Source organism: Parus major, chromosome 1A (assembly GCF_001522545.3).
Source record: "Parus major isolate Abel chromosome 1A, Parus_major1.1, whole genome shotgun sequence".
NCBI classification, from domain to species: Eukaryota; Metazoa; Chordata; class Aves; order Passeriformes; family Paridae; genus Parus; species Parus major.
This window is the reverse complement of record NC_031773.1, coordinates 64,017,661-64,041,851: the sequence shown is the minus strand read 5'-3', so window position 1 is coordinate 64,041,851 and position 24,191 is coordinate 64,017,661. Positions and strand designations below refer to the sequence as shown.

General features: G+C 39.3%; 2 long non-coding RNA genes across 6 annotated transcripts in view; one reads left to right on the top strand and one right to left on the bottom strand.

The window, feature by feature from the left end:
• LOC107204348 overlaps positions 1 to 24,191 on the top strand; it is a 119,467-nt gene that overhangs the window by 89,055 nt on the left and 6,221 nt on the right. For 2 of the 5 annotated variants that reach the window (XR_001521554.3, XR_001521552.3), the window contains 3 exons: positions 11,124 to 11,206; positions 13,275 to 13,425; positions 17,358 to 23,489. This is a non-coding gene — a long non-coding RNA (uncharacterized LOC107204348). Of the gene's footprint in view, positions 1 to 11,123; positions 11,207 to 13,274; positions 13,426 to 17,357; positions 23,490 to 24,191 lie in introns of those variants that run through there. The other 3 variants (XR_004497704.1, XR_004497703.1, XR_004497705.1) reach the window with 3 other exon arrangements.
• LOC107204350 lies at positions 1,114 to 23,566 on the bottom strand. The gene is made up of 2 exons (XR_001521559.3): positions 23,483 to 23,566; positions 1,114 to 2,114 (listed from the first exon to the last, which is right to left on the bottom strand). It is a non-coding gene; the product is annotated as an uncharacterized LOC107204350 (long non-coding RNA).

The window sequence follows — 24,191 nt, the reverse complement described above, 5'->3', positions numbered from 1 at the left end:
CTGGACTGTATTTTTGCCTGCTCAGTGGCCAGATGCTGTCAGGTGGCTCCTCAGAGCCATTTGGCTTCAACTTTGCTATAAAATAAGATAAAAGATTTGCTTTAAAGCTGGGCCATCATAGAGCTGCATGCTCCTTTTGTCCCCTTGGGTGACTGCCCTTCCCTCAGTGTGTTCCCGTTGTCCTGTTCAATGAGACAGTTACAAAATGTCTGCCTCACTCCCACCGCCATTTTGTAGCCTGATTGTTGGATAATTAAGACTGTGAGAAGTAGAAAATAAACAGCATGGCATGGGGGAGATTTCAAAAGGAGCACCAAATCTGCATGTTTTGTTTAGGCGTTTAATTGTTGCCGACTGACTGCGTTTAAACAAGTGACTTTACAGTGTCTGGAAGAAAACAGATTCCCAAATTTGAGGATCTGACCTTGGGTAGATGCCATCAACTGTTCTTTTCTATTGGCACGAACGTGCTGCTGGCAGGGTCTCCCTGTAGCTGCAGTTGCTCACCCAGCTCTGAGTCAGAACCTGCTTGCACTGTACTGGGCCACCAAATTACAGCATTATTGTGGTTTAGCCCCAGGTGGCAGCTCAGCCCTGCTCCCTCCCCTGCCATGGGTCTGGGCAGAGAATCGGAAGGGTAGAAGTGAGAAAACTCATGGGATGAGGTAAAGACTAAAAGATAAAGCAAAAGTGTGTGCCTAAACAAAGCAAAACAAGGGATTCATTCCCCACTTCCCTTGGACAGGCAGGTGCTCAGCCATCCCAGGAAAGCCAGACTCCATCAGAGTCTCTTGGGAAAACAAACACCATCACTCCAAATGTCTCCCCCTTCCTTCTCCCCACAACATCGTATGCTGGAGTGACACTGTATAGTCTGGGATGTCCCTGTGGCCAGTTGGGATCAGCTGTTCTGGATGTGTATCCTCCCAATGCCTTGTGCCTCCCAGGCCCTCACTGGTGGGGTGAGAGAGGAGCAGAAAAGGCCTTGGCTCTGTGCATTCCCTGCTCAGCAGTAACTAAAACATCCCTGTGTTATCAACACTATTCCAGCACAAATCCAAAACACAGCCACTACCAGCTACTGGGAAGAAATTTAACACTACCACAGCCAAATCCAGCACAGTCATTTATTCCAAATATTATTTGCAGCCCCTTTAATAACCAAGATTTGATAAAAAAAGTACAGGATATTTAAAAATAAGAACCTTCAAAATAGCTGTAATTAAGCTTCTCTCATAGAGCAACACATAACATTGTTCAGGGAAAAAAAGGCATCAGGATAGCTTACAAATATGCTGAAAGAAAACTAAAAATGCGTTAGAGAAATTGAAGGGGCACTGTGGAGTTGTTCCTGTAGTCCTAGTATTGGCCATGTGAGGAGAAAAGTGAGAGGCATTTGCTCTGTTGCTCTATGAAATACTCTGGTTTGTGTGTAACGTGGGCAAGGGGGATGGGGAAGGGCACTTTACATTCACAGGAGGGTGCAAATTCAAAGCTGTTTTAAATTCTGCCATATCTTAATAATAATAGTTAATCCCAGTATCAGAACAGTACTTCTATTTTTAAAATGCAATCAATCAATCATTTTAATACATTGCACCCTTAATGCCAAACACTTCAGAAAACTATGTGTTCGGCTGTAAAAATAAAGCATCTGAAACCCCTTCTGTAGAGTCATTCTTCCTTTCTTACCCATCTAAATACAGTAAAAGCTCAGTACTGCAAGAAATATCTGGAATTACATAACAAGGAGTAAATCCTCCAAATAAGACTGATTAGCAGGCAGTGATCGCTGTCATGAACTGAGCAAGGAGAGACAGAGAAACTGCCCCGCCTGACTAAAGTTCTCTAAAAATACAGCATGTGCTGTTTTGTTCTTGGGGTTTGGTTTTGGGATTTGAGGTGGGTGTTGTGTACTGCTTTTTAAGAGGATTACAGTATAAATTGCTCCTTTCTGTTTATTTCTCAAGAAGGTGTCCCATGTCGACCATGCTTTTTCAGAAAGCTGTTCATGTAGAGGTGATGGAGGTTGTAGGTAATTCAAGTTCAGTTTCTGCCTCTGCTGCAGTGATTCACACAAAAACACAAGAGAGTCTTGTACATCTGTTTCTCATCTGCAAAATCAGGATTAATGCTTCCTTATCATTAGTGCTTATAAATGACTTTGAAGTTCCTCCAGTGTGCTGCAAATATACCTGTTACTGTTGATGGTGATAAAAAATACATATGGTGAAATACATAATTCAGACATGTTAACCGCATATTAAATGAGAGGATTTTTAACACAACTTGAATATAAAAGTGTCAGCACCATATTCTAGCAAATAACCAGCTACAGTGAGAGCATACCTTTACTTCCACGTGGGTTTTCTCATAAGTGAGTTTTTTCATGGGTCACTTTTTTTTCTTAGACTGACCCTCAATCTTTTATTGATCATGGGCTTTGCTTTTTTATATAGGATCAGCCAGAAACTGTTTTCAGTCATGAAGCTGGTAGGACCACTATATTGTACCAAGAAGTTATGAATTAATTTCAACCATTCTTCAACCATTGCCCCAAGATAAATAAAGGGGGAAGTTTTGAAAGAGATTTTTGGTTTCAGTTGAACAGTAGCCTCAATAAATAGGTATTTGTATAACAAAAAATAATTCAATGAAAGCAAATTCAGTTGAGGTAAAATTGGAGCCAAAAGCACAGATGATCTGGACACAGATCATAGGTTACAGAGTTAATACATCTGGATTTCTTTTTAATTCTCTGAAGGTGTAACTAGGAGTTAATAAGGTTTACTTTCTTCTTCCAGAAGAGCTTTCTTCATATGATGTCTGAAATCTGGCTTCCTTAGGGGATTAATAAGTGTTTTTCCAGTAATTCAAAATAATTGCCTTGAAAGTACAATAGTCCTTCCTAACCTTATGCATTCACAGCAGTGATACAGTAATTTGTTATTTGCAGATGTGAGAGCATTCTTCCTAGGGACAGCTGTCCCAGCAAGCAGCATATTTGAGCCAAGACTTCTTTAAATCATTTTCCTTGATATCTTAGTATCTGAAGGGATGTTTTTTGAAGTAGCACTAAAGCGGGATTGTGTTTTGTCTTTTTGTTTGTCTGGTCCACTAGGTCTCCTCCCATTATGTGTTTCATTTTGATGTTACATGATACACGTGCTTTTGTAAATTATGATGATACATATGCTTTTGTAAATCATTGCACATTTTTATGTCAGATATGTTTTTAAGTATATATGGGTTTAGTTCACTATACTTATATGGCACAAATGAAAGATCCTCTTACAGGGTTTGTTAGTGCATGTTGAATTTATTCTGCTGTTCCACGCATTTCTTGCTTGAGTGGTCACAGACAGAGTGCCACAGCAGAGAATTATCAAATATCTGATTCTATTCTGACCCTTTCTGAAAAGTAGATGTTGGATGTAGGAAGGGCATGGCACAGAAAAAACTTAAGTTATATTTCAATATTTGAAGCACCATTTGTGCAAAATATATGATAGATATATAGATAGATACAGATAAAACACAATTGGTTTAAGCTCCAAAACACATTAAGAACCTCCATGAAAAATCTTATATTTTTTCATTAATTTCTTGAGATTAATTTTTCTAATTGAATTTTTTTATTATTTTGAAGTAAGGCCTTTCTCCTCTGCACATAAATGGCAAGTTTTTGCAAGTAGTTCACAAGCCCTTGATTTGCGTAGTGTTTGGATACCCCTAGGGCAGTAGGAATACATGCTAGTGCCAGATGCATGACAGCTTTCATTCCTTTACCATAGTTAACAGCAGAGGTTCAGAAGCTGTCATACCAGCTTTTTAAACAAAATTGTAAAACTTGCAGTGCCCATGTTTCCAGAAATAAAAAGACTTGCTAACATTCAACATCAGCTGTGTTAGGTTTCTTGTGGTGCTGAGTTTTCATGTGGCTATTTTGTGCCTTGTTATTGCTTCTTAAAATTATTTTACCAGAGTCATTCATTTAAAAGATCTCAGGGAGAAAACCTCAAACAAATGACAGTATTTTAAGGTACTTATTATTGTTTCCCTTTGATATTAGACACCTGTTCCATGTAGAAAGAAGAGTATTTTTGCTTCTAATTTATTAGGCACAGTTGTGATAACATGAATAGATGTACTTAATATTTAGTCTGGTATCCTGCTACAGCTGTAGATCTTTAAAAATTATGTTGCACACCATACTTGTCTTCATATCTAGATTGATCATTCTGGGGGGACAGTCCTTCCTGAGAGCATGTGTTATTAGACAAGATAGAAATGAGTTATTTGTGTATTCACACATGCCTTATTAAAGCAGCCCAATGTATTATGTTCCCATCTTACTCTAGATGTTGCAAAATACTTAAGTATGCTTACTTCACTGGTTACCATGCAGTGTGGATAGCTGAAGTCATGACATCCTTTCAATTCTAGTGCTTGGTAGTAGGTTATGTTTGTGTTAGAAAGATCGTAGTTTTTCTTACATGAATTACCAAGTAGTGAATGCTGTAATTGTTATTCAGAGCCTAGATGATTCATTATTGATAGAAAGTGGTTTTCCTTTGTTAAAGGAATGGGCTGTTCATTTGGAATGTTCAGTGTTACAGTTGTCTTTCCAATGACAATGATTTGGGGTTTGGTTTCCTTTTCAGTAATGTGGTTTCAGAAAAAGTGGTTTCCTTCAGTAATGAAGGATCATTCTATCAAAAAAAAATATTGCTGATCCATAATAGGGCACTCTCCATATCAAATATCTAGATTAGAAAGTGTTCTGGGATTATCATACCCCCATATGTTCTTGGAGGAAAAATTACTGCTCTGTAGATTTGGTATGATCCAGGATATCATCCACATTTTATTTAAGAGTGTATGGCTTTTTTTGTATGCTTCTGTAAAGGTGCTTTCTATGCACTGTTGATGCTACAAGACAGAAATTAGAAGAATTGTATATTAGCACTTCCACAGCACAATAAAAGACTGGGGAAAATGTGTGTTTGCCAGCAAAGCTGGTATCTAAAATTTATGCATGTATAATATATGGAAATACAAGAAAAATATTTAAAATACAAGGGAATAATTAAATGTAGGGGGGGAAGTTAAGCTTTTAGATTTCTTAAGTGTAATATCTTTAAATACTTGATTTGCTGTACAAATTTGGGTGGTGAGGGGTGTTTAGTTGGGGTTATTTTGGGTTTGAGGGGGGTTTTGTTTGTTTCAGGTTTTGGAGTTTTTTTGGGGGGTTGATTTTGGGTTTGGTTTGGTTCGGTTCAGTTTGGTTTGGGTGGGTGGGGTTTTTTTTCTTCCTGTACTTGCTTGCATATGTATTTTAAAGGCTCTCACTTTCTGGCCACAATAGAGCAGACAGAATTACTTGATGCTGAGAACCTTGTTAATTTTATGGCCTGTTTTCACATGGAGATCAGCTTTTATTTCCCCTCTCAGTCTTTATTCTTGATTCAGTTGTTAGTAAGGTTTACTGAGCAAAAACACTGGATGTATTATGGGAAGAAATCTAATCAATGCAGCACCAAGGGACAGTCCTTCAGAGTCCTCCCTATGGCTGTGAGCCAGACTAGAGGTTACTATGAGGTTACTCTGTCTGACTTTAACCAAAATACCCATCTACTTCTGAAAAGGCTGTCGGCCGCCCTGAACATGTGTAACAGAAGCCTCATTAATATGATCTCCCAATATATATATATACACCTGTTGTACCAGCCCCCAGAACAGAGCCTGTGTTTCGTATTTTAAACACTTTGCATGTCTGTCTGCATTCCCTGCTGTCTGCAGTTGCTGTGCTGTGGTACTGCAGGCCAGCTCGAAGGCGGTACCTTCGGGGAATGCAGGAGGCTAAAGAAAGTGGTGGCAGATGTCAGTGGACCTTGCCAAATGCTATTTTTCAACTTAGATTGTCTGAAAGATTCACTGGCTAATCCAGACTTTGTGATACAGAAGTATCCTCATTAGTCATGGCTTTAAGTGTGCATTTTTTAACACCTGCTCCTTTTTCAGGTATTGATGCAGAGAATTGCATTGACATGTGTAGGAAATCTCTATTTGTTTTACAAGACTCTGCTTCCTAGCAAGCCCCAGCCCTCCTGTAGGCAGTGTTTGACTCTTCTTGGAGTTGAATTATTAGAAAGTTACAGCATCCTTAGGGCTTTTACCTGTTTTGGCTCTGAGTTCTAATAAATCATTCAGCAGCAAAATGACTCTAAGATAAACTTTTCCCCTTTGATGAAATATTTGTTCAGCACATTCTACAACATAGTTTATGTCAAGAGTTATATGTCTTCCTTGTTAAAGACAAAAAAAAGAAGGATCAAAACCATTATCAGACACCACTGCTGATTCAGCAGAGGCACAGAAACTTCACATATCCAGTAAGCTGTATATTTTCTGGCCACCTCGCTTGGTTTTCCTGAAAAACACATTGGGAACTGCATGCCAATACTTCTTCTAGCCCATGCCATATTTTGTGTAAAAGACCAGTAAGCTCTTAAGGAAAGTATGCTGTTCCCCCAAGCAGGTCCTGAGGGGCCTCAGGTGCTCTTACCTGCTCTTACCTGGTTTCCAGGGAACACCATCCCTGTAATTGTGTGGCTCCTGTTACACTATGAATGGATTGATATATCTGCAAGCAGGTACATCTGCTGTTGCTTTCACAGTTTTCATAATTGCTCTCGCAACACCTTCTTGATAATGTCTGAATTTTGTTTTTGTTTGTAAAAGTTTACCATGGAAATTTCTGGTAAGGTATGAGTCCTAGTACCAGGTATTGATAGCTAAGAGGAGGCTGCAGTTCTAGTGGCAACGAGCTGCAGTGAATCAGAGACTCTGAAGGAACTCCTTTAGCTCTACTTCAGTTTCGACACTTCTCTGTCTGCAGTGATGTTCTTCCTGCCCATATCATGTTGCATTTGATTGTGAATTTTAGCCTGAGAAGCATGTAGCAATTTCAATATGCATGAATATTAAAACTTTGAGAGAAACAGTCTCCTCAGTTAAAAATCCTAAGAATGTAAGAATTCTGGACCAGAGAAGGGTCTGTCTGGCCTACTGTGTTGTTTCCAGCAGCAATTAGTAGTCTGTGCTTATGGAAAACATACAAGTGCTAAGTATATGGAATAAATAGGCAGAAGTGGTTGATGAACTCAGTCACTGCAAATGGAAAATCCCCCTGGACTGTAGGTGGAACAGGTCAGAGAATTCTTAAGCAAAAGCCTGGGTTAGTATGGCTGGATACACAATTACATATTGGGCATAGGGACCAGCACAGCACAAATACCAGAGAAGTCTGGGACTAAGTCCACAGGTTCCACCTATTTGCAAATAATCTATTTGTAAGGGCACTCATCTTCAGTGATAGTAAGCACAAGAGTGTTCAAATGCAATTAATGACTAATTTACTCTTAATAACTTTAGTAACCAACTTATTTCAATAATGGATTTGATTTACCTGACTTGTTTTCGTTATTTCAGCATAAACCCCATTTCTTTAATCTTTGTAGGTGTTGGACTTGATGATCCTGATGGGTCCCTTCAACTCAACATATTATGTGATTCTGTGTTTTGAGGACTTGGACTGTAGAAGTTATTTTCTGTTGTTAGTTGAAGTGGCATCACATCACAAAAATTTGCATTTTGCACAAAAGTGTTTTAGTAAACTTGCAGTCAGGCTGTAGAGCTTATGGGGACAGGAAATAACTGTAGTTATTACACTTAGGATGTCATTGGCAAATATGAAGTATTCCAGAAAAGGTTAATAGCCAACACTTTCCTAAAATGGGATCAGTGGTGTCATGGGGTTCCAGTCAGTCATGTTGTTGGGATGGGGAGGTTAATCAATTAGAAGGATAATTTCTCCTTTCTTCCCACAAATGAAACATCCTGCATTGCTCTGCAGTGAACTGGGGCTTTTCCATTTTAGCAGACACCAAGTGTCAGTTCTACAACATTTGGTGTTCAGTACGTCATGATGTGTAAGAATACAGTTTCAACAATCATAAGTTAGAACAGTAATCCTGTTGTATTGCAACCTGCCATGGTAAACGGTAGCTTACGCTGTTTGCCTTCAAAAGTACAAACCCAGGTTAAGCTAAACCAAGTGCAGTCATTTCCAGTGTCTGCCATTAATGGCTGAGATTATCATTAGCACCTTTTTTGGTCCACTGCATTATTGAGGAACCACCAGCTCTGGTGATTCTGGGCCAAAACTAGATGCAGATTTAAGCTTAACTGTCTCAGTGTGTAGATATCAAATACAAAGGTAATTCCACGCTCTTTACTAGACCAGCACTGTCATTAGTTCTCTGACTCAAACTGGGTCACTTAGCTGCCTCAAAGACCACAGTTAACATGCTCCTGCTATTCACCTCCTTCTGCTTTTACTGACAGTGTTAAAATATAGTTCTTGCTAAAGAAGATCCTGTTTGTTGTTTGGGAACAATATCCCTGATATTCAATAATGTCCCCACTCAGACCCATACATAAACATATCTTTAATTTGAGTTCCACATTTCACTGAGCCCTTGAAGGCCCTGGAGTACAAGCATTGTGCATTTCAGGATGCAAGTTTAATATGATTCTCATGTTTCAGTAGCAATATATCTGGCAACTGTTGCTCTTCTATAGCCAGTCTAAGAGAGAGGGCTTTCTTATTAACGCTCTGGAGAATAAATTTAGTAAGACCCAGTCATGAAAACACTGACATGACTAAATGAAGTCCTTAATGTCTGAACACCTGCAGGATTGTGGCCTACTGTCATAATGGAAAAGTCTGAAAACCATATCTATAAAATCTCTATGTGGCACTGTATCAACACATACTCTTTTTACAGCCTTAAGGCTGTCAACTTTGAAGAGTTTCTTTATCTGTACCATTTCTATCTCATATTGTGTCTGGACTTTTTTTTTTGCTTGTAGGTTCCCATTGGCCAGATGTCTGACTGAGGCTAAAGATGATTTTCATGTACATTTTTGTACAGTACCTATATTCTGTTTCAAGGAAAAATATACACATGCATTTTTCTTCTTTATTAATAAACTGAGTGACAATTTAAAATAAATTCTTTCAGCTGTTCAGAATGGTACACAGATGTACTGGCACATTTCAGAGTGAGTTAAATAGAGAGCAAAGCATTACATCACCTACAGAGCTGAGGAAGAGGAGGTGGTCTCTGACCACTAAAGCAAAATAAAGCAGTGGCTTTGAGAAAGATAAACCAGACTGTTACTTCTTGCAGATTGTGTGGTGAACTCTGATGTCTTACTGCCTTTCATGCCAAGGCCAGGGATCATCTCACGGTGGGTAACCCAATCCTAGGATTTTTAGGATGCTTAAGTCTTTATAGGACTTTGCTCTCAGACTTGGTAGTGAGGAGAATATTCACTTGCATTTAGATCTAATTTAGATGCATGTGTAGGTAATTGTTATTCCTAAGCTGCTGCTATGGAGAGAGAAAGGAGAGGCTCCTAAGGGGTTGGTTCAGGGTATATATGTTAGAGATGTACTGCAGATTTCTCTCTGAAGGACCCTGTCTGTATCTAGACACTGTACCATCCTATAACCTTAAATGGGATAGTAAAGTGAGCTGTATGCTCTCCCTGTCTCTACCTTTCTGTTCTTAAAACAAAGGCAGTATATTTCCTCCTGTGAGGTTGAGGGCGTAACATTCAAAAGGAGTTGTGAAGCTCATGGATATTATGTTGGTCAAAGACTGAGAAATTCCAAAATGGGAGGTGTCCTTTGTTGGAGAAAAGCAGTATTCCAAGGCTGACTTGGAATGGACTGTCACATATATACAGATTTTGAGTATGTTGTGATGAAAAGTAACCTTTCTTCATGAAGCAGAAGCAGAATTAGCTGGAAAAAAGTTGAAGCAGTAGGAAGTGAATAGATTTAGCTTGTGATGAGAGAGAGAACAATCACAGCATCACTTCTTTGGAATGACCCAGAGTAATTTATGTGAAGTGTGCAAGGGATGAGGCCCAGGTAATTGCACTGTGAGTTCAGACAGCACCCAAAGGGAAAGTTCCAGAGGTGGGACAGGGATGGAACCCACAACTTTGGAGTTATCAGCACTATGCCCTTGAGCCCATTTCAGGGTCAGTCTCACTTGTGAGAGGGATAACATTCACTGAATACTTGTTCCATTATAAGTGGCCTTCCTGCACAGTTTAAGTGGATGTAATTGCTGAGAGGGCTAATATTTACTGATTATTTCTTCCACTAAATTTGGTGTTTCTGCAAAGCTTATGTGGATATAGTTGTTGACAGGGTCATCATTTTTATTATATTTGTGCTATTAAAGTTGTTTATTGTGATCTTTGAATGTTATCTCACCTTAATCCACACTGAGGGGATCTGTGAATCTCAGCTCCTCTCCCCTTCTCATAGTGGGGACATGACAGTGGTTTTTTTATGTTCCACATAGTTCTATCACCATCACAATGCAAGAAACCAGGAACTGTTATTGCACCATACTGTATGTATTTTTGTATGAGATGGTGGTTTCTGTATTTGACTATAATTACAAAGCATATGTAAAGATATTACTGACACAAATGCATTATCAAAAATGTTAGTGTCCTTGGCTACTGAGACTGAATTGCTGAATACTACATTTTCGGAGTGATTAATACCTTATGTTCATGATTGGTCAAATAATCTGACCACAATTAATCTTTCTACTAGTGATTGGTATAGTAATTTTAAAGGTCTGAAAACAAGGGTGGTATTATGGGGTAAAGGTTGAAATAATTTAACTGGTAACTTTTCTTTAAGCTCACTTGGCTGTGAAATTAGAGGAGACTTTTTTTACTCAAAGCTTTCAAGGTTTGCAGCTATTGACTGGTCTCAGGAATCTTGTCCTGGTGCTTCCCTGAGGGTAAAGTGATCCCTCTGCAAAGTGCCATTCATGCCCTACTTACCCTCAATTAAGGCTTCCAAAATAAGTTTGCAGTGGGACACTGGCCTTCTTTTGAAACACATTCCTCAGAATGTGTTTCAGAAAAGACTTTGGAAGGCTGTATTTAATACCTGTATTTCTGTTCCTCACTTTTTCCATCATAAGGATAATACTTTTTTTTCTTTCTTTCTCCTTCTTTAGAAACAGAAAGAATGACTTACTAGGGAACCGAGTTAAAAACAAAAGAAGTGAAGATTGGTCATCTCTGCAGAGGAAATTACAAGGTATGCATAGTAATCACACTGGAGATTAATTTCTTGCTGGTGCTTAGGTCTTCATGGTACATTACTTGTGGCAATAAAGTTTAAAAATAGTCCTCAGAAATCTTGAAGAAGATGTTTGGGAAAGAACTTTTTTCTTCTGTGTGATTGCTTCAGTAAGCAAAGCAAATATTTATATGGTTATAAATATCTTGGAGATGCACCTTTTAACTCATTACTCTGCTGAACTGTAGCTGTGTTTCTGTAGGTAAATGGCAATCACATTCAATTAATTATTTTTTTGGCTGAGGCCAGTAAAAACAACCCTTCTCTCAACACTAAACTGAAATCCCTTCAGATACTATCAGTGGTCATTCTTGAAACTTAAGGCGCTTGTTTCATGGACTCATTTAAATCACTGTATGCTTGGTTCAGCAGTGTTACCATTTTCTCTTCCTCGTTTATTACCATCACAAGGAGATGCACTTACTACCTGTTTTGCACTGCATTTGAAGAATCTGCCCTTATACATTTGTCACCCTGAAAATTTGTAACTTAAGGGATGGAAAATCAATGCTATTAAAAACTCTCACCTCTCAAATATTTTTAGTAAAGTGAATGCTTAATATTTACCCAATGACTGTTCAGAGACCAGCACAAGGCTATATGCCACTTAAGTCCTGAGGTTAAATTTTACTTCAGCAATGCATAAAGTTTGTATTGACCATCTGCCTAGCATTGAGTTGAACCCATTAATGAATAAGCCTCACAGTATCACTGTGAGATAGGGAATTATGATCTCCATTTAACAAGTGATGAAACTGAGCACCAAGGGGCTTATGTAACCAAGTCCTACAGGAAGCATATAATAGAACCAGTAAGGAAGCCCAGCTCACCTGACTGCTATCTTTCCTATTTGGACACCCCTGCACCTGATATCCTTTTCACCATGTTCTGTTATCAACAGCTATACACTCTTTATGCACAGTTTCAACCATCACATTATCTTGCAAAGAAACTTAAAACACAACTGATGTGACCTGTGAATCCTTCTTGTCCATAAAGAACAACATGAGACACAAGGCACAAAGGCAGTGCCAGATGGCCTTCGTAACTGGAGCAAGTCAGCACAACGTGACAACAGGGAGAGCTGTTGTTGCAACCTCCCTTTCTATTTTTTTGCATAATGTTGAGAGGAAGACTATGCAGATCTTTCTGTAGTACAGAGAGGAGCTGCTGGTAGAGGGCAATCAGTGCTTTGCCTTTTGTAATCTTTCTCAACATCTCTTTGATTTCTTTAGTAAATGTCAGGTCACATGCTTGCATTCTAAAGCTGAAGTATAAATCATCTTCTCAAGTGACAGAAACTGTCATTTTTCCTTGCAAAGTATTTTTCTAACTATGTCTTATGTAACTGTTACAGTTGTTGACATTCTTCTTAAAAGCCCTGTTGGTTTGACACTCAGGATTCAGTATAAAGCTATAGACTTGGATAGAGAATTCTGCCTTTGCTTGTATCTCTTTCCTTTCCCATGAGCTGAAGAAAGAAATATTACGCAACTCTGAGTCATGCTGTAGAAAGGTGTTGTATTTTTAATATCATTAGAATTTTAAAAGATGGAGAAAGATAAACATTAGCATAGGTGAAACCAAGACTTAATATGCTTCAATTATAGAAAGTGGCTATTAAATTTTGATGGGATGCTATGACTGATACTTCAAATAAAATGTTGATGTGGCAAAGTGGGGAGTGTCAATGATGAGTTGAATACTAGAGAAAGGCTGCTGATTTTTATGGGATATATATATATATATATATATATAAAAATACATGATCCTCAACCAAAGACATTCCTGTGGAGATACCCATAGGAAAAATTCAGAGTATAGACTTCTTATGTCTGTCTTGGCTTGTTTCTACAAGAATGCAGCCCTATATAACTGTGTCTTGACATAGATATAGGCTTGAAGTACTTGCCCACATGAGATGTTTTATTGTTTCCAGCTTAAGGATGATACTGATCCCTGCCCAGCTTAAGGGTGATACTCTAACATTATTAATTTGTTTTCTTCTGCTCTTTCATGCCTGCAGAAAAAACTATTGATGCGTCTTCCTGACAGGTCTTTCTCAGAAGAAACAGCTGCATAATGTGGAATCAGTTGTGTGAAATTCTGTTGGCAAGGCCTTTGACTTTCAACTTCTGCTGGATCCAGCTGAGTGATCAAAGAGAGAACTTTTGCAGGTATTTGTCTTCACCTTACTAATCTCACCTTAATGAGATGCAAATTATTCCAGAATAATAATTTCAAGAAACACTTGTGTTCCTTCTGAGGAAATGCTATGAGGGTGATCTGGAATGCCAGGAGTTTGGTGTTGAGTGGGCCCATTAATCCTACTGCATCCAAGTCCAGTGTTTTAGTTAAATTTTAAGCAAGCTAGAGACTTTATGGTAAATGCAGGGTATTTTAAGACACATTTAAGACTACACTAGATACACTACTCTGAAGATACACTAGATGTCTGTTTTGACATAGTTTTCATCTCTCAAAACCAGCATCTCAATTGTTTGGTTAAGTATCCTGTAGATGTCAAAGAACATTGCTGAATCTAGAAAGGAAGGTCTGGTCTTGATCTAAGCATCTCTGCCTTATAATGAGGTACTGTCTAATAGCCTTCATAGCAAACAGTTAATACAGACACGTGCTAAAAGGGGCACTTGTCCCTGTTAAGAGGAGTGAAAAGTGCCCTCCTCATTCCCATAACTAAAGGCCAGATTCCTCACTGAATTTCAAGCAACCTGTCCTGGCATCTGTGGCTCTTGTGATCATGACTTTGGGGGTTACAGAATCACAGTTCCCTTCTTGTCAAAGCCAGAAGTAGGAGGTGGTCCCTGTGTCAGTCCATGTACCCTAAATGATCTTAGCACTGAAGAGTCTCAAAGCTGGTTCATGGACATTACAAATTTGTTCTCCTCAGCACACAGAGGAAGAACACAATATTTTAGAGGTGTGGAAGTGAAGCACAGCTGTGAATATTTTAAGATGTATAACATTAACAGATAGGGGTAGATCTTTAAAAGCCTTCAGTACGGGTCAGTTTGTAGCATTTTCAGTGAGACTGACAGCTGAGTTTCCCCTTGAAAAGTCTGTTTTTAGTATCTAAAGAAGCCAGAAGAACTGATCTTATTTTTCTGAGAACTTAATCCAAGTATTTGCTCAAGATTATGAAATAAATATGTGGTCCAGTTGGTAAATTAATCCAGCTCACTCAAATTTTTGCATACCCAAAGGATCTTCCTCTCTCCCACCTTGCTCACTCTCCTGTTCCAAAGATTTTTTTGCTGAGTACTTGGAAAGCAATGCAGCTCTTCTGTGTTAATTAAATCTTTCTTTCTCTTACTGCCAGCTGTAACAGAGGGAAAATCCCAATAGGACTGTCAGAGAGTTCTGTTGTGCTCATTAGACCATACCGGGTCTGGAACCCTAAAGTCTCCAAAGCCTTACTGGATAATCTCTTTTTAAGACCTCTGTTGGTACCAGTTATCTCAAATAGCAAACAACTGTCAAGTCTCAGGAATCTGCAACAGTAGGTCTCCCCAGTCATTAGATAAAACAACTCCAAGAGAAAGCTCTGGGGAGACCTTAGAGCCCCTTCCAGTGCCAAAGGGTCTCCAAGAGAGCTGGAGAGGGACTTTGGATAAGGGCCTGGAGTGACAGGACAATGAGGAATGGCTTCCCACTGCCAGAGAGTAGGTTTGGATTGAACATTAGAAAGAAATCCTTTCCTGTGAGGCTGGTGAGGCCCTGGCACAGGCTGCCCAGAGAAGCTGTGGCTGCCTCATCTCTGGAAGTGTCCAAGGCCAAACTGGACAGAGCTTGAAGTGACTCGGGCTAATGGAAGGTGTCCCTGCCCATGGCAGCAGCTGGAACTGGATGATCTTTGAGGTCCCTTCCAACCTTAATCATTGTGTGATTCCATGATTCAATACCCCAGGAGATCTGCAGAGAAAAGGAGGATGACTGAAATTTATGGCTGGAGCAAGAAGTCAGAGGGACCATTTCCCATTGTTTGTTTTAAGAACTTTTTAAAGGAAAAATATTTTTCACTGACAGGTTTTTTTAATGACTGAATACACTGAGAGCTCAGTATTTGCAAGGCCTAGAGGAACACGTTTTGATTTTCTGCTGAAAGACTGCAGTCCTTGGCTATCTCAATATTAGGAACTTTGGAGCCTGGGCTTCCTGTTGATGTTTCTAAATTGAACTTTAATCAATCTTGAAAAAAGGACTTGAATAACCTAAATTATGACCCCCAGCTAGATCTTTGATAGCAGAGTGAGCCTAGCAGTACTTATTTTCTCATGCTCAGCATTTCTTCTGGTATTTTTTGCCACTTGTTAGGAATGTGTATTTTAAGAAAACCTCAGTTTAGGAAGTGCCTTTTCCCACCAATTTTTTTGTGTTTAAGTGGAAGATTTTTACATCATTCACATATATTTTTCCTCATTTTGAAGTAAATGATTTTTTTTTAGGAACTCCTGGATTCCAAAATCTAAAAATGGAAATTTCATTCCCTCTCCAAGTATGACACAGCATTTGTCAGATGTACCAGATGGGGAAGATGAGCCAAGAAAGCAGCACAGATAGTCAAATGATTTTATTTTTTCATGTTGATGTTTTTCTGTAAGGAGGCAAATGAGCTTTTTGACTCAATATAGTGTTTTAAGTCCTGGCTTGTCTGTTCAGAAGAACTTAGAGTTGGTTTTAATTAAACAGACTGGAAAGATTAGAGAATTCAGAGTCTTTCTAAGAGAACAACAAATATCTGAAAGGGGCTGCCTTCATTTTTGGCTAAGAAATCTGATAGGGAGCGCTAAAAAACACCCCATAGCTGAAAACAGGATTTTCTTTTAGTGCTCTTTGTGCATTGTGGTTTTATTTGCTGCAGAAAAGGTTCTGTAGTGCTGATTCTCCAAAGCAGATGGCAAACAATGATTAACCAGTTCCTTCCAACTGCTCACTCTTCAGCAGACACCAAGTTGAACCAGTTATTCATATTGAATTAAGCTTAAAAAAATCATGTAGTTATGAGCATTAATGTTCTCATCTAAATGGAAACTTTCCCAGAATAGTGACTTGGGGCTGGATGGATATCTTCAAGCATATTTCTAGTGGCAGAGGGTATGAAAAAGTAAGTGATAGTAGAATATGATTATAGTTCTTAATGTAATTTAAAATTATTCCGTTGTAAGTGAAATAGTGATGCACAAGGGCAGGACCTCTGATCCTTGTGCATTTGCAGGCCTGTCCTACACAGCAGTAAGTGTCTTGTGTGGCTGCTGAGTCTTACTATCCTGTCTAAAGCTTCTTTTAAGATTTGAGTGAAAGCACTGCTCTAATAGTAGTATCAAGGATTTTAGATTTATGGCATTAAGAGCTAATAGGAAGCACATTCACATTCCAAAGCTGTTCTACTCATGGCACTTCAAGGCCAAGTAAGGCCTAGGGTAGATGAAATTCAAAAAAAAGAAAAATGATAAAACCTTTTAATATTGATATTTTGAGAAATTATCAAATACTGTGTAAATACTGTCATCAGCAAGATCATAATGTAACAGGCTGGGGGCAGCTGTGTAGGAAGCAGCTCTGCAGAAAAGGATCTGGGGGTCCTGATGCATAGGTTAACAAGCCATGTGCCAACTGCAGCTGTGACTGCATGAGCAAAACATGGCTCAGAGCAGTGATCCTCCCTCTTCACAGCTCTGGAGAGACTGCCTTAGAATCACAGAACGGTTTGGCTGGGAGGGACATTAAAGCTCATCTCATTCCAACCCCCTGCCATGGGCAGGGATGCCTTCCACTATCCCAGGTTGCTCCCAGCCCCATCCAATCTGGGTTTGGGCACTTCCAGGGGTGGGGCAGCCACAGATTATCTGGGCAACCTGTGCCAGGGCGTCACCACCCTCACAGGGAACAATTTCTTCCCAATATCCCATCTAACCCTGTCCTCTGTCAGTTTGAAGCCATTCCCCCCTGTCCTATCACTTCAGGCTGTTATAAGTTGTCTTTCCCTGTCTTTCCTGTGGGCTCCCTTCAAGTACTGGGACAATTAGGTCACCCCAAATCTTCTCTTCCCCAGTTGAACAATCCCAATTTTCTCTGCCTTTCTCCATAGCAGAGCTGCTCCATCCCTCTGATCTGTGATGTGTCCAGTTTGGGAGCAAGAGAGACACCCAGCAGTGTGAGACCTCCCATACTCTGCCCCAGGCAGCACCACCAGGCTCCTCAGAGCTGGTCCACATGGTGAGCACAGAGAAGCTGGGAGAGCTGGCTCTGTCCAGGCAGGGAAGGGCACCACAGAAGGGAGACCTGCAGTGCTGCCAGCAGCTGCCTGATCACACGGTGGAGCTGGTCACAGCTGGAGCCCAGCTCTTCTCAGAGCTGCACAGCAATAGAACAAGGGCTGACAGCCACAAGTTGGAACAAAGGAAATTCCAGACAGATACAAGGGAAATCTTTTATCCAAAGAATGGTCAAAGGCTGGAACAGGTGCCCAGAGAGGTTGTGGGTTCTCCATTCTTAGAGGTATCCAAGATGCAATTGGGTGTGTGCCTCAGCAACCTGATTAATTAGACCTGCTTTGAACAGGAAATTGTCTGGATGCTGTCAGGGTCCCCTTCCAACATGGATTATTCTGTCATTCTTTGATTCTTTCACAACAAGGAATAAAAAAAATATTGCATTTGGATCACTGAAAGACCAAAAAGGAACAAATTAAGTTCCTTAAGTGTGATTAATAATACTGTACATCTGCTCATTCACCTTCTGGCATCACAGAGTCAGGGGTTTATGTAATGAATCATATGTAACCTCAGCATTTTTCTGTATGGCTCTGCCTAAAGGGAAATCACAGTTTTACTACATGATAACAAAATTCTTACTGAATTCAAGAGACTGAATTCTGCCAGCTTAAATGCCATCACTAGAGAGTTCTTTAAAGTCAGGTTTTAATGTGGGGAGAACTTCAGAGTTCTGAGTTTTTCTGAAAGTGTATTTCACAACATCAGACTGCTTTAGCAGACACACATTAAATTATGCTAGTTTTGGAAATAAATGAACAAACAAACAAAACGTATTTCTTTCAGCTTTGTACCTGTGTTCCTGGAAGCAAAAAGTATTTAACTGAGTTGCTGAAAAAAAAGAGGGAAAACTGTATGAAAGAAAAGCTTCCCTATGATCACCAAGTAAGAAAATATTTCAAAGCTTTGGAAAATGTTGGCCAGCTCTGACATTTAGACAGCTCATCTTACAGAGAAAGACTATGTAAAAAAATCGGAACTTCGTCATATGAGCTTGCTTACACCCTGAAAAAGCCTGGGGTTTTTACAGCCAGGATAAAACATATAAACTGCAGTATAAACATACAGTGCCCTGGTTGGGGATATGTTCCTTTACTGCATTTCTCGCAAGGGGGAAGGGGTTTTGACGTTGCTTAGGCTGGCTTTATGCAATGGCACTTGGCAGCAGAGCATGTGGAGCCCTGGTACTGTTATGTTTAGATGATAAAAAATGTCCAGGATATGTTTCAATATGTTTCCTCTTCTTACCTAACCAGCCTGTTCTACTTCATAATGTATATGCTAGTGATAACAACATTTTTAATTGTCTGGATTATGTGTGAGTAGAGATAATGATAAATTCATGCTGGGGTCCACTTGGCCCATAAAAATTTTATGCAACTCTGAGGAAAAGTTACTGTTATTAAAGAACTATTTTGGAAACCCAGGTGCCTATTTCAACAGCCCAGCCTTAATTCTTTCATGGACTCAGTGTTTTGGATGAGTGCAGGTGTACATGTAATTATGAATTTTAAATGCTTTACAAATATTTAAGAACAAAAAAACTGCCTATGCAGTAGAGGTTAATTTCTGAAAAATAATGGCTCCAGAACCATGTGGTTATTTTCTACCCTGCCCTTCCAGAAGAACAGTCTGGATCTAAGGAGTGTCTGTCACATGTTATTGCCAATTCCAGTGTTTGGCATTTGTGGTAATTTTATACTAATATTAATAAAATATTTATATTTTTCTTCCTCATATGTTTTAGCCTTCAGAACTTGTTTTCTTGGCATTTTTTTCTCTGTAGTCATGAGGGATTTTTACATATTTGTAGAGAATCTGATACAATGTATTTGTCCAGTAGCTGGAGCATTAAAAAGCAAGAAGCATAAATCTTGCAGTTCTGAGGACTGATAATACTGCTTTTAGGATTTGGGAAGACTTTTTTTTAATGAAACATTAAAATGCTTGTATGTGAATCCATTACATGACATACACCATGGTTAGCAACAGCTTTTGTGTGTCATGGCTCAGGTTCCCATACACTCCTGACAGTTTATGCATATTCATGAGATCCATGACATTTTCCTGCATCTGCTCTTATCACAGATTTCGTTTCAAAGCAGCACTTCATTGATGTAGTACACTGACATATTTTACATATAATTGCTTTTCCTCTGGTTGCATGATTATTTTGTGACACCTAGTGGATAAATTGATAGTGGTGCTGAGTTAAATTGCCTCTGTTTTTTTTATTATTCTGATAAAAGTTCTGGCCTGGAAATTCAATTCACATCACAAACACATAGACTGTCTTGCTTTCTAACTTTCTTCTCTTTTTTTTTTCTTCCTTCTAACTTTGCTCATGGAATGACTTCCTCATAGGCAGGTGAACAAATACCCAGCACCAGTCTTGAGAAAATTCCAGGAGTCCCAAAATAATACAAGTTAGTAAATGTTTGAAAATGTCATGGTATTGTTTAGTCAGGCTCCCTACCTGTGCAGTCTGGGATCTTCACAGGTAACTTTTTCTACTGTATTAGCTTTTTTGAGGTGTCCTAGCATGCAGTTCCATTAGGAACAAAATGTGCACTATATAAGGTTGTAAAAGTTGCAAAGTAGTACTTATTACCCTATGAAGACTCTTAGAAATATCTGTTCCTTCATTCCAGAGAATGAAGTCTGATAAATAATTAAAATTTCCTATACACACAAAAATATTTTCAGAATATTTACATCAAGAGTCTAGAAATGCCTTAAATGCATGACCTACTTTCACAACCAAGATAACTTGTGAAATATATCTTAATTTACATGTCATGGATTCTGTGCCTAAAACTTATTTCTGCAACAGGAAAGTATTGAAATACTGTCCAGAGTGTTTGCTGCAAATGCTGTGAGATAGAAAAACAGATGCTTTTATATGGCTCTTATCTTTTGTGTTGATAAGAGAAGGGAATCAATTATTTCACTTGCACCAAATCTGCTTGCTGTATTTCTCAGGTGATACTAGTAATGGGCATGTTTCTGACTTCAGAGAAGGTATAATCTGCTGCTTTCATGACAGATGTTAAATTCTGAAGTCTGTCATCCTTGAGCAGGCACAAAACAATAACTTACATGATAGCCAAGATAGAATTTGTAGATTTTAAATAGGAGCTAAAAGGAAGTGTAAGGCAGATGAATTTGGAGGTAAGAGGTTATGTATTTTTCATATGTGGAGAATTGGAATGGAGTTGCGCACATGACATGAAGGAATTGATTCTAAAGACCATCTACAAGATTTTAAGTTTCAGCTTCCTACTCTTCAGAGAAAATGTGTTGCATATTTTGTCTCCCAAGAGGTTTCACAATCAGAAAATGTAATACTGAACTGCGTTTTTAATGCTGACTGACAAGGCACTCTTTCCCTGTGCTTTTCCTGGTTGCTCCTTGTAACAGTTCTCTTGTGACTTCCGTTTATGTAAAATTAGGGCCTTTAGCAGCAGCATCATGAATAATGGACACAGAGAGTCAAACACACCATGGAGCTCTGGCAAAGATCTGCTCGCTCTTTACCACCACTTCAGCCCACTCAGGAATGTTTAACCAGAGAAAGCTTTAGGCTCAGGTACAAAAACTCACACTAGTGTCTATCTATGGAGAGCCCCAATCACCTGAGAAAAGAGAAGGTTGTGTGGAGCTGAGCACAGGCAGTGCTGTGTGTCTGAGCCCCAAGCCTCAAGCCTGGAATTCATGAGGAATTCTCTTTTGCCAGCGAGTGCCGTGTCGATGGTGCTGCCCGCTCACCCCAATGCTCCAAAAGCCTTCGCCCCCTCAGCACACAGGCACAGGTGGGCAGAATGGCCCTGGTGTGGAAATGGCAATTTTCAGTGGTTCACCTTTGCTTTGTAAAGACTCATGTAAAGCTGGGCTGGGTGTGTGTATAAATCCTCTTGGTAGCATCATTGGAATGCTCTGGATGGAAAACAACTGGTCAGAACAGAGGCAAAGTCATTGTGACAAAGCACAAGTGTGTGCTTCTGAAATCATAACACAGCTTGAGACAGCATCCCATCCCAGGGTGATAATAAAGCTGTTGGAGTGCACAGGGATCTGTACTGGTAACCTAAGAAAAACAGTCACTAAAAGGAGACAGGGAACTTGATAACTGAGAGTGTCACTAGTGGCAAGGTCCTGGAGGTCCCCTTACAGAGACACAAAAATGGCTAACAGGGTCAGGGACAACACTTGCTCTTGCAGTCTATAGCTTCACACCCTCCCCAAGCCCCAAAAGTAACCAGAAACAAACTGCAGCTTGGGTTTGCAATGCCTGTACAAATGATTTCTCTGTGTTAATGCATTTGGACTTCGAGGCCTCTGCTGGCTTTCTGTCAGGTTGAACCAAGCCCACTGGCTCAACCCCCAAATGCAGTCCAGACTCCAGAACATTGTTCTGCAATAGAAATTCATTTTAGGCTTTTAACAATATTTAAAAATAAACATACTACAGAGAACAGTGGTTTCATGCCAGCTTTCCATACAATGTTATCCACAATTTCAAATGCTGCAGGCTCTAAAGTGGTCATCACAAATGGAACAGTTTGTAAAGAATGTATTTTGCTTGTCTGCCATCATATAAAGCTCCTTCTTCATGAACACCCAAGTAATTTTATCTTGTTTGTGGTGATGGCAGATGTAAGGATGCATTTATGTAAATACAGAATTTTTGGCTAAATCCAGGTGACACTAGCTTATTCGGAGCTTTGACCTACTCCTGGCTCCCAGACCACTAATTCATTCTCTCCTACTTGTCAGCTGCTTGATCTCACTAAGGGCTAAAATTTAAAATGAAAGCTTTATAGGAGAAAGGCCAGATGCCATTTTCTGCCAACTATAATTATTAGCATGGTTGCATTCTGCAGAATGAATTTTGGTTTCTTGTTGAGGCTTACCCTGACAGAGATTCCTTCTTGGTGCTTAATTGCAATAGGATTTGCGCATGCTAGTTTATTTATTTTAAAGAAAAACAATTTTCAAGGACCTGCATCCATTTCAGAGTGAAAATTCAGTTTTCCCAAAAAGGTATTAGTGGATTGAGATTGGGAATGGTATTTTTTAAAGAAGATGTGACTCTATTAAATTTTTCTTAGCTTCTATAAGGAACTGGAAAAAATAGCACTTTCTCAGTGGTGTCACATAGGTTAGGTGTGACACTGTATGAATTGCACATACTAAAAAGCCAAATCCACTTTACTTAAATTCAGATAGCTTATTAAAGATCCTCTGTGTAGTAAAGGTGTTTTCCATCCAAAAAGAATTAAAAATATCACTCAGATAATTGCTTGTGAAATGTCTGAGTGTTTAGCTGGAGAGACTGGAAAACTGTGATACTGACTGTTCTCTGTATCACTGACTGTGCCCAGTTTTTATTTTCACAGGGCTTTAGCGGGAGTGGGAAAGGTGCAGTTTTAGAGAGCTGGACATCACATATCAAGTCAAAGATGAGGGTGATCAGTTTAAGAGTCCAGTTTTGTGTTCAGAGATGTTAAGGCAAATCCAGGTGATGTCAGCCAAGTTAGGTGAGCTCAGCTCTTTCAGATATAAGGTACATTGCTCAACATCCTAAAATTAGTGAATATTTGTGGGAGTTGTCATTAACATTTAATTTTTGTGTGATCTGCATGAATGCAGTCCTTCCAGGAGCATGGAGATAACTGAGGAATGTTTAGGAAATACTGTAAGAGAGGTGTTCTATGCCCCTTTTTACTCTTGCTGTCTTCATCTGCCAAGAGAAAATAAACCTGACACATTCTCTTTGCTCTTTTCCTAATAAACACCAATCCCTAATTTGTCACAGTTTCATCCCCTCTTGCTGGGTTCATTTCCCGGATAATCCAGCCCTTGCACTTTTCTTTTTACACATGGTAAGATAGCAACAGTACCTGTAACATTTGTTTTACATAAAGTATACCTCACTTACCAGATAGATTTGCCATTTCCACACAGGTTTCACCTTCCCTGGTCTCTGGATTTGCCCTGATTTCTGGGCATTAGGATCTGGTGGTCCTCATCTCTGCCATGGAGAGCTCAGGGATACAGTGGGGGCAAGCGCAGCAGCTCAGCTGGGAAGCCAGGAGATGGAAAGATTATGTCAGGAAAACAGGAGCTTGATCTTTCAAGTCCTACAAAACTAATAGCTTGTAATACACAGAACAGTTCTGTGATGTCTTTCACAGCTTATTTTTTTTAAAAATATGTCTCTTTAAATGTTTATTTGCTTAAGATCACAAATGCAACAGATACAGAGCTGCCAGTGTTTAGCCCTGGTTTTATTTCTGTATTTGTGGAGGCTTTGAAATATCAAGTGTTTCTTCATTCTCATTCATCATTCTGGAATACCAGCTTTTGTGGCTTTTTAGCATTCAGAGTAGTATATAAGAAAAATACCAAGATAAATAGATAATAGAAAAATAACTATTTTGTCAGTGCAGGTACTGCAGTTTTCCTAAGCAGAAGACATGATCCCACCTCCAAGAAAAATGAGGTGTATTTTTCATGGAGAACAATCTTTTTCCTAATGCAGTCCATTTTGAAGCATGTTTAACATTCCAGGCATTTCACAGAACAGAAGGTGTATGAAATGCTAACATAACACCTGTAGAACATGTCTGTGGTGATGCAGAACACCT